Raw genomic sequence first — 9,827 nt, forward strand, 5'->3', positions numbered from 1 at the left:
CCTTTTTTACGGGAGCATTTACGATCCGAAATTGTATATTGAACCTCCTCTTGATGGTGGAGATAAATTGTATACGGCGATGACTAGACAATACACTCTGAGACGAGATTCATTTAGTTAATTCGGGATTCCATGTTCCGAGAGCATTTCTGAGGTTATTTTTGGTTTACAAGGTAGAGACTTTTTAATTTATAAATATCTACACACTAATTAATTTTCATGATTATTTTCCTACCAACTTAGCTGTTGAATGCGGAAGGAGAACAACGGCCCACATGTACTCCTATAATCCTGTCCAATTTGTTTTTTTTTTGAATACCCAGATTTTCCCCTATCTAACTGGCAGGTGATTGGGCACGAAAACGAACTTCCGGGGAAATTAATGAACCTACAAATATCGGGTATATTGTTAATGCCTAAATGCATATGTTTGTAAAAATACAAGCTTGCTACTACTCCATGCATAAAGATTTGTTTCCTTCCCATTGTGTGAACTGCTGCAAGCGTGATCGGCGGACTATGCTTTGTGTAAGTATGGTTCAACATGCACATGAGATAGCTTTCCGTAATCCCCTTTCAAATTGTATTTCTAGCTGGGAGTAGCGTTGCTTGCCTCGGTCAAGTTGTTTGTGCTACTAGAACAGTGGTCATAACAACAACTCTAGCCATTGAGTTGGCACAATGTTTTTTTTTGTTTTGTTTTTGTTCCTGATAAAATAAAATAAAAATCTGTGGAGGCGAAACTTGTTGGATACCACGCAACAACTAACTGTATCGATCCATGGAGCTTTGTGCGAATCAGGCTGAGCATTGAAAGGAAATCCATCCATCCATGGCGCGCGCGCGAATTAGCAGCACGTACGCGAGACAGGCTGGCAGTGGGACCCGGGAAAATGGGAGAGAAAAAGGGCGTCGTCAGGTGAGAAAGGGCGTCGCCCGGCGTCGCGTACGGCAGCGTTGCAGCGACCTGCTGCGACACCTGGTTCGTCCCTGCCATCGACGTCGTCACACCTCCAGAGTCGAATCCAATCACCCCAAGGCAGCTGCAGCTGCGATGAACTGCCCCGCTGCTGCATGTGCGCGCTCATGCCGGCGAGCATGTACGCTCGACCCGAGCCCGCGTAGCTCTGCCGGGTCGACACGCGCCTGCTCATGACCCGCAGCTCCATCTCCAGCGCGGCAATCATAGCGTCGCCGCCTCGTGCCGTATCCGACTGCGCTACCGCTCGCCGGCGGTTCTCGAGTATCTCCACCGCCTCCTGGTGCGCGCCCCGCTCTGCTGCCGCCCTCGCCGCCGCTATGTCATCGGTGGCCTCGACCCGGACGTGCTCCCGATCCACCTCCATCGACCGTGCCACGTCTGCCGCGTGCTCCGGCCTCGCCACCACCGTGTCCTCGGCCGTCACGTTGATGTCCCCGCCGGCGGCCGCGTCTCGGTAGGCGCAGGTAACTTTGAGAAGAGTTGTGGCATCACCGTCCGTTTCTTCAGCTCTCGGTATGACCAAGAACAGCAAGAAACGCCTCTCCTCGTCGGCGTAAAGTTCGCCCGCTACAATCGAGGCAGCGCGGCCATCCTCGTCGACGCGGCTCTCGTAAAGCCCGGACTTAACTGAACAGACCCGAACGCCGGGATGCACGCACGCGACCTCGAGTCGGGCCTCCTGAACCACGACTGACAGAAGCCCGCCGACGCACTGCGCGAACGCGTCCTGGATCACCGCCTCGTTCTCGATAAACGAGAACGTGCCGCCCGACGCCTCGGCGACGACGTGCATCGCGGCGGCGTCGTGGTCGCTGCCGAAACCGAACGTGTGGATGGGCGCAGTGCGATCACCGGCAGCTGTGTCCGTGCGCGCAAAGTATGGCGGGATGAGCGCTGCGTAGTTGGGCGGTCCCCTGCCGAACGCCTGCCTCATCGGGGTGTAGTTGTCCTGACCATCGGAGAGGAGCACGACGCTGCAGACGCCGCCGTTCCTGTACCGGCGCTCGTCGAGCACCTTGGCGGCCGTGCGGAGCCCCTCGGCGATGTTGGTGCCGGGGCGCGCCGTGAGGGACTCCACGGCGCGCGCACAGAGCGCCTTCCCGGCGTCCGACATGCGCGCGAGCCTGGTCACGCGGCGTGCCCTGGAGGAGAAGGACACGATGCAGAGGCGGTCGTCGGGGCCGAGGATGTCGATGACGAACCGCATCGCCTGCTTCAGCAGCGCCAGCTTCCTCCCGTGCATGCTGCTGCTGACGTCCAGCACAGTCACGAGGTCGAGCGGCGCGCGTGGCGCCGGAGCGTCGCCTGCCGCGTCGGCGCCGGGAGCCTTGAGGTGCACGAGCACGGCGAAGTTGTGGCGAGACGAGTCTCTGGCGACGGCCGGGTAGTCGGTGTGCGTCTTGACAACCACTGCCCCGTTGTGCGACGTGCCTGATGGCCGCCGGTCATCAGCCGACGCCGCAGCGGCCGGCCCCACCTGCTCGTCGTCGTCGAAGACGACCGGATCTGCTGGCTGGATGGGTAGTCGCCGATGCTGCTGCAGCGGCTGCACGACATCCACGGGTGGCATTGGGTCCGCCGGTCGCACGAATGGCAGCTCGCGCCAGTGCGCGTTGCAGAGCGGGCAGAGCTGGTGGCCGTGCGCGACGCTGGCGGAGATGCAGTGGAAGTGGAACGTGTGGGAGCACTCGGCCGTGAAGATGGCCTGCCCCCCGCCGGCGCCGATGCCGCCGAGGCAGATAGCGCAAGGATTCTTCTGGGCAGAAAGCAAATCTGGCTGAGAAAACAGTGGGCAACCGTACCAGGATCAATCCATGTCGAATGAGCACACTGTGTGCAGACACAAATTTGACAAAAGAATTGCGAAATTAGACGGAGGATTCAGTCACCTGGTCAAGGCCCTCCATCCCTGACTGGAAGCTACCAAGCCAATTAACAAAATGAAAACCTGTGACAAAACCTAAGCCGGATGCTTCATCTGAAAGGGAAGAACAACACAGATGGATATATTATTATATTGTAAGTAATGGTCGCCACCAATGCTGACCCCGACAGCTCGAATCAAAGTGCTGCTTAAACAATATTAACTGAATTTTGTGGAACCGTAGTCTGGCTTCTTTCATTTCTCTGTTGCATTTTCTTCCTCGGATTAAGTCATTTTTCGGCCAACGCGTACACCGACACTTGTCATGGGCTGTCCGTCCCAACCGAAGGCCATTGACTTCGTTCAGGAATGGAGAACGGCAGGGATGGATGATCAAGGAAATCTGTTTTGTCCACGTGACTTCCTTGTGCAGATGACTTCGAATGACTTGTCAGGTTAGCTAACAATAGTTCCAAAAAAAAAAGATTTGTTGAGCAGAGATGATGAAATATGAACCTGGTTCAATTTACAGAGAACAATCCAACGTGTTCCCATACTTGGAATTGTAATTAGCAGAGGAAAATGTGTCTCAATAGAGCATGTGTAACATGAGTGGTGGAAGGAGGACTCATAGTGGAAGTAACATAAAAAAGTAAATATCACACATGACGTTTTAGTAACATGGCATGACAATAAATAAATAAAAAGATTGCCGTGATAACTAGTTATATTACCATAACATCACACACCTCACAGCAAGATAAATCTACAATATAATAAATGATACAATACATAAAAACCACATATAAATTACTACTCACTATAAAACTAGTAACATAAACTAGAAATGTATGCATGTTACTAGTCTTGATGGCCTCGATGGGTTTTGTCCTATTTTTACTATGTCAATTGTATGCAGGTGGAGGAGCGCTAGTAGTAAGTACACAAATTTGTCGAATCTCGATAATTAATCTTCAAGTCATGTGGCTAATTACTCCGTATGATCTAAGTGCCTCGCATGTTTCTAAAAATCTGTATCAGAGCAGGTTCCGAGGATAATCCAAATTTAGTGCAGGTGGTTGTTAGAATCGTGATTTTGAATGAGATTGGAAACTCTATGGTAGGATCGTAAATTGTAGGATCTTAGCTTCTAGAATCGTAAAATCTAAGATTCTACTAAGCCGAATCGTTTAATCATTTCACTAAATTTGGGTTGTCAAATTGTAAAATCACATAGTAAAATCATGATTCTGACAAATATGGGTGGTGGTGGGGCCTAGGCTGTCTAGCAGGACAGGATGCGCATTAGCTATTACCGCTGCTTTATATCTCGCTCTAGTTTTTTTTTTTTTGAAACCGAGGCAAAAACTTTGTCTCACTCATTAATTAAGAAGAAGGTGCCCAGTTTTTTAGGAGAAAATCGGGCAAAAACCTACAACCACAGGGCCAAGCTCACACAAGCAACACTTACACACTCCCGCAACCGAGTCTAACAAGAGACCCGAACAACAAAGCCCCACACACTCAAGTGAATACAAGAGAACACAATGTGACCCGAACAAGCACTCACTACCCAACACTTCAGCACCGCACCAACAAAGACTGACCGTGACATTGGGGGGGTCCATCAATCAATTGTGGATCCAGGGTATGCAGTAGCCAACGTGGCAAGAAAGTCAACAAACCTCTCTGGCGACGATGGCACCGGGCACCGCAGCCAACAACCCTGACTTAGCAACCCCATCACCAAAAGGGACTACAAGCATGTCGACTGCAGCGTCAACAACATCACTCTTCTTAGAGCCAAGAGCCTGACTCAACGGAGATGCCACAACTGAGATCTCGTGCAAATCATTCCTCACTTCCTTGGCGCAAGGAGGCATAACCACAACACCACACAACTTCTGGAGCTCAGGCATGACCTGCATGACTGGGACCATGACCGCCGAGCATGCCCCAACACGAGGAGAGAAACAACCATAGAGGTCCGCTCCGTTAGCGCCCACCTTACCAACATCAGGTAAAACCAAAGGATCGTCAGGCGTCCGGGAGAGCCTACCCAGTGTAGCTTCTGCACGCTCCAGAAAGCCTCCAAGCGCAAGCACCCAGCCGTGCAAGGAGTCAACAACGTCGAGAAGAGGACGGACAGCCTCCTGCAACAACGCAGCTTGCTTCTCCAAAGCGGATTGCATATCCGCTGAGGTCGAAGAGCCAACAGGAGCAGAAACAACTGATGCCCAAGACCGATGATAAGTAGGCACATTGGACGGGAGCGGGACCTCAACCTGGGCACGGCGAGGAGCATGTTCTTGGCGGGGCGACGACACGGTAGGGCCTGTCAATGAGCTAAGAGGACACCAAGCGTTACGGCAGTCACGGGCCCGATGACCGTTCTCAAGGCATCTAGAGCACCTGAAGGGATCACAACAAACAGCAGCACGGTGACCAAGAACCAGGCATCTGCAACATCTCCCCTTGAGCCAAGCAGGGACAGGACAACAAGCAGCTGGTGGGACTGGCAGAGTCGAGCGGCGCGGGCCATGCCGCGGCATCACCTCCTGTCAGCCGTCATGCTCCTCGACAACAAGAGCATCATCGATGAAGGTCTTGGTGGTCGACATCGTCTGGGGGACCAACACCTCGAAACCTCCAAGAGCAACGGACCGTGTCGTCTCAAGAGCAAGATCATCCTCGACATCCACGGCATCGGCTGCATCGAAGGCCCCGGCAAACCCACTGGAAACAAGGCCATTGGGGTTAGCCAAGAGCATCGGCGAGCCCAACACCACCACATCGCCTCCAACAACAACAGGTGCATCGCAGTTCATGGCGGCAGCCGGCCGTGGTGTCCGGGGGGCCAGCTCCTCTTCATCTTCATCCTCATCATCGTCATCAGCGAAAGCCCACGAAGCAGGCTCCGGAGCAGCATCGATCGCTTGCAGAGTCGAAGCAGGCGACGGGATCTGGGGAGCCAGCTCCTCTTCGACTTTGTCTTCAACTTCAATCTCGCCCACAGCGGCAGCGACCCACAGTACCGGATGCGCTACAGGCGGAGTTGTGGCAGCGGGCGCGGGAGGCGGGGTCTGGGGAGCCAGCTCCTCCTCGTCAACTTCTTCGTCACCCTCAGCGGCAGCGGCCCACAGCACCAGCAGCATTACGGTAGAGTCGGAGCAGCCAGCACTTGCACAGCACCTCCAGGAACTTGAGTGGAGCGGCCCATCGAAGGCAGCGGCGGCACGGACGGCGCAGGAATCACGGGAGCAGAGGACGGAGACGAAGCCTTGCCCGAGGCGACCGCCGCCATATCCATGGGGATGGCCGGGCGCGAGGCCAGCACACCTCCATTCTCCTTCCGACATCTCCCTGCAGGGGAGGCCGCCGTGGGCGAGGGACGGCGGCAGCGGCCCTAGAGCCTTCCGCTGGAGAGGGCTGGGCAGAGGGGGCACGGTCGCGGGACCACATTGATAACCCACAAGTATAGGGGATCGCAACAATCTTCGAGGGAAGTAAAACCCAAATTTATTGATTCGACACAAGGGAAGGTAAAGAATACTTATAAGCCTTAACAACTGAGTTGTCAATTCAGCTGCACCTGGAAAAGCACTAGTAACAGGGGTGATGTGAAAGCAGCAGTAATATGAGAGCAATAGTAACAGTAACACGGCAGCAGTAGTAATAACACAGAGGCGATGGCACCAGAAAATAGTTGATACTACTTCCAATGACATATAGAACAAGTATATGATGATGAGAGATGGACTGGGGTTCCCAGCGATCTACACTAGTGGTAACTCTCCAATAACAAATGACAAGTGTTGGGTGAACAAATTACAGTTGGGCAATTGATAGGATTGAAATAGCATTAAGATAGAACATCAAGATTATTAATTATGTAGGCATGTTTTCCATATATAGTCATACGTGCTCGCAATGAGAAACTTGTACAACATCTTTTGTCCTACCAGCTCGATGGCAGCCGGGCCTCTAGGGAATCTATCGGCTATTAAGGTACTCCTTTTAATAGAGCACCGGAGCAAAGCATTAACACTTGGTGAAAACATGTGATCCTCATACCTACGCCTTCCCCTCCAGCTTGTCCCAATTTCTGTCACTTTGGGGCCTTTGGTTCCGGACATAGACATGTGCATACAACTTGTAGATACAATCTAAGCAATAAGTATAGAGCTTAAATCTAAGATCATGCCACTCGGGCCCTAGTGACAAGCATTAAGCATAACAAGATTGCAAGCAACAATAACTTCACAAACTTTATAGATAGACTAATCATAATGTATCATCCATCGGATCCCAACAAACACAACACCGATTACATCGGATGAATCTCAATCATGTAAGGCAGCTCATGAGATCATTGTATTGAAGTACATGGGAGAGAGAGTACCAACTAGCTACTGCTAGAACCCGTAGTCCATGGGGGGACTACTCACGGAGCATGATGGAGGCGGTGGCGTCGATGGAGATGGCTTCCGGGGGCACTTCCCCGTCCCGGCAGGGTGCCGGAACAGAGACTTTTGTCCCCCGAATTGGAGTTTCGCGATGGCGGCGGCGCCCCTGGAGTCTTTCTGGAGTTTCGTCAATTGGTATCGCGTTTTTAGGTCGAAAGGGGTCTTATAGGCGAAGAGGCGGCGCAGGAGGGGCACCAGGGCGCCCTCCCCATAGGCCGGCGCGGCCAGGGGCCTTCCCGCGCGGCCCTGTGGTGTGCCTGGGCCTCCTCTCCGTCTCCCCTTCGGTGTCCTGGTCCGTCTCGGTGAATTATGATGTTTGGTCTTCGTTTCGTCGAATTTCGAGAATATTGCCCGAACAGCCTTTCTGGAACCAAAAACAGCAGAAAACAGGAACTGGCACTTCGGCATCTTGTTAATAGGTTAGTTCCGGAAAATACATGAAATCATTATAAAGTGCGAGCAAAACATGTAGGTAATGTCATAAAACAAGCATGGAACATCAGAAATTATGGATGCGTTGGAGACGTATCAGCATCCCCAAGCTTAGTTCCTACTCGTCCTCGAGTAGGTAAACGATAAAAGAATAATTTCTGTAGTGACATGCTACTTACATAACCTTGATCATACTATTGTAAAGCATATGAGATGAATGAAGTGACTCAAGGCAACGATCTATAGTTGCTAACAAATAGATAACATATAGCAAAACTTTTCATGAATAGTACTTTCAAGACAAGCATCAAAAGTCTTGCATAAGAGTTAACTCATAAAGCAATAAATTCAAAGTAAAGGCATTGAAGCAACACAAAGGAAGATTAAGTTTCAGCAGTTGCTTTCAACTTTCAACATGCATATCTCATGGATAATGGTCAACACAAAGTAATATAATAAGTGCAAATAAGCAAGTATGTAAGAATCAATGCACAGTTGACACAAGTGTTTGCTTCTAAGATGGAAGGAAGTAGGTAAACTGACTCAACATAAAGTAAAAGAAAGGCCCTTCGCAGAGGGAAGCAGGGATTAAATCATGTGCTAGAGCTTTTTAAGTTTTGAAATCATACAGAGAGCATAAAAGTAAAGTTTTGAGAGGTGTTTGTTGTTGTCAACGAATGGTAGTGGGCACTCTAACCCCCTTGCCAAACAGACTTTCGAAGAGCGGCTCCCATGAACATTATCTCTCACATGTACTTTAGTTTAATTTATTTTTATTTTTGGGTGACACTCCTTCCAACCTTGCTTTCACAAACCATGGATAACCGAATCCTCAGGTGCCTGCCAACAATCTCATACCATGAAGGAGTGCCTTTTTAGTTTTATTTAGATGACACTCCTCCCCACCTTTGCTTTCTCAAGCCATGGCTAACCGAATCCTCGGGTGCCTTCCAACATTTCACATACCATGGAGGAGTGTCTATTTGCAAAATTAAGTTGCTTACTGACAAATCAGAGCAAAACATGTGAAGAGAATTATTAATGAAAGTTGATTAATTGGGGCTGGGAACCCCGTTGCCAGCTCTTTTTGCAAAATTATTGGATAAGCGGATGAAGCCACTAGTCCATTGGTGAAAGCTGCCCAACAAGATTGAAAGATAAAACACCACATACTTCCTCATGAGCTATAAAACATTGACACAAATTGAGAAGCATTTTGAATTGTTTAAAGGTAGCACATGAAGTATTTACTTGGAATGGCAGGAAATACCACATAGTAAGTAGGTATGGTGGACACACATGGCATAGGTTTTGGATGCACGAGAAGCATTCCCTCTCAGTACAAGGCTTTGGCTAGCAAGGTTATTTGAAGCAAACACAAGTATGAATCGGTACAGCAGAATGCACATAAGAACATATTGCAAGCATTATAAAACTCTACACTATCTTCTTTGTTGCTCAAACACTTTTACCAGAAAATATCTAGACCTTAGAGAGACCAATCATGCAAACCAATTTCAACAAGCTCTACGGTAGTTCTCCACTAATAGGTTTAAACTACATGATGCAAGAACTTAATCATGATCTACTTGAGAGCTCAAAACAATTGCCAAGTATCAAATTATTCAAGACAATATGAGGCATTTTCTGTTTCCAACCAAATAGCAATAAATGCAACAACTTCCAACTTTTACCATTGAACATTAAAAGTAAAAGCGAAGAACACAAGTGTTCATATGAAAAAGCGGAGCGTGTATCTCTCCCACACAAGGATTTCTAGGATATGAATTTATTCAAAAACAAACAAAAATAAAAGCACACAGACGATCCAAGTAAAGCACATAAGATGTGACCGAATAAAAATATAGTTTCAATAGAAGAAACCTGATAAATTATTGATGAAGAAGGGGATGCCTTGGGCATCCCCAAGCTTAGACGCTTTAGTCTTCTTGAAATATGCAGGGATGAACCACGGGGGCATCCCCAAGCTTACACTTTTCACTCTTCTTGATCATATATCATCCTCCTCTCTTGACCCTTGAAAACTTCCTTCACACCAAACTTCTCATAAACTTCATTAGAG

General features: G+C 49.5%; 1 pseudogene; it reads right to left on the reverse strand.

Moving 5' to 3' along the window:
• Window positions 1-379: 379 nt before the first annotated feature.
• LOC124671755 lies at window positions 380-2,898 on the reverse strand (annotated as a pseudogene).
• Between the last annotated feature and the right edge of the window lie 6,929 nt (window positions 2,899-9,827).

The sequence above is a fragment of the Lolium rigidum genome, chromosome 7 (genome assembly GCF_022539505.1).
Source record: "Lolium rigidum isolate FL_2022 chromosome 7, APGP_CSIRO_Lrig_0.1, whole genome shotgun sequence".
In the NCBI taxonomy this organism is placed as follows: Eukaryota; Viridiplantae; Streptophyta; class Magnoliopsida; order Poales; family Poaceae; genus Lolium; species Lolium rigidum.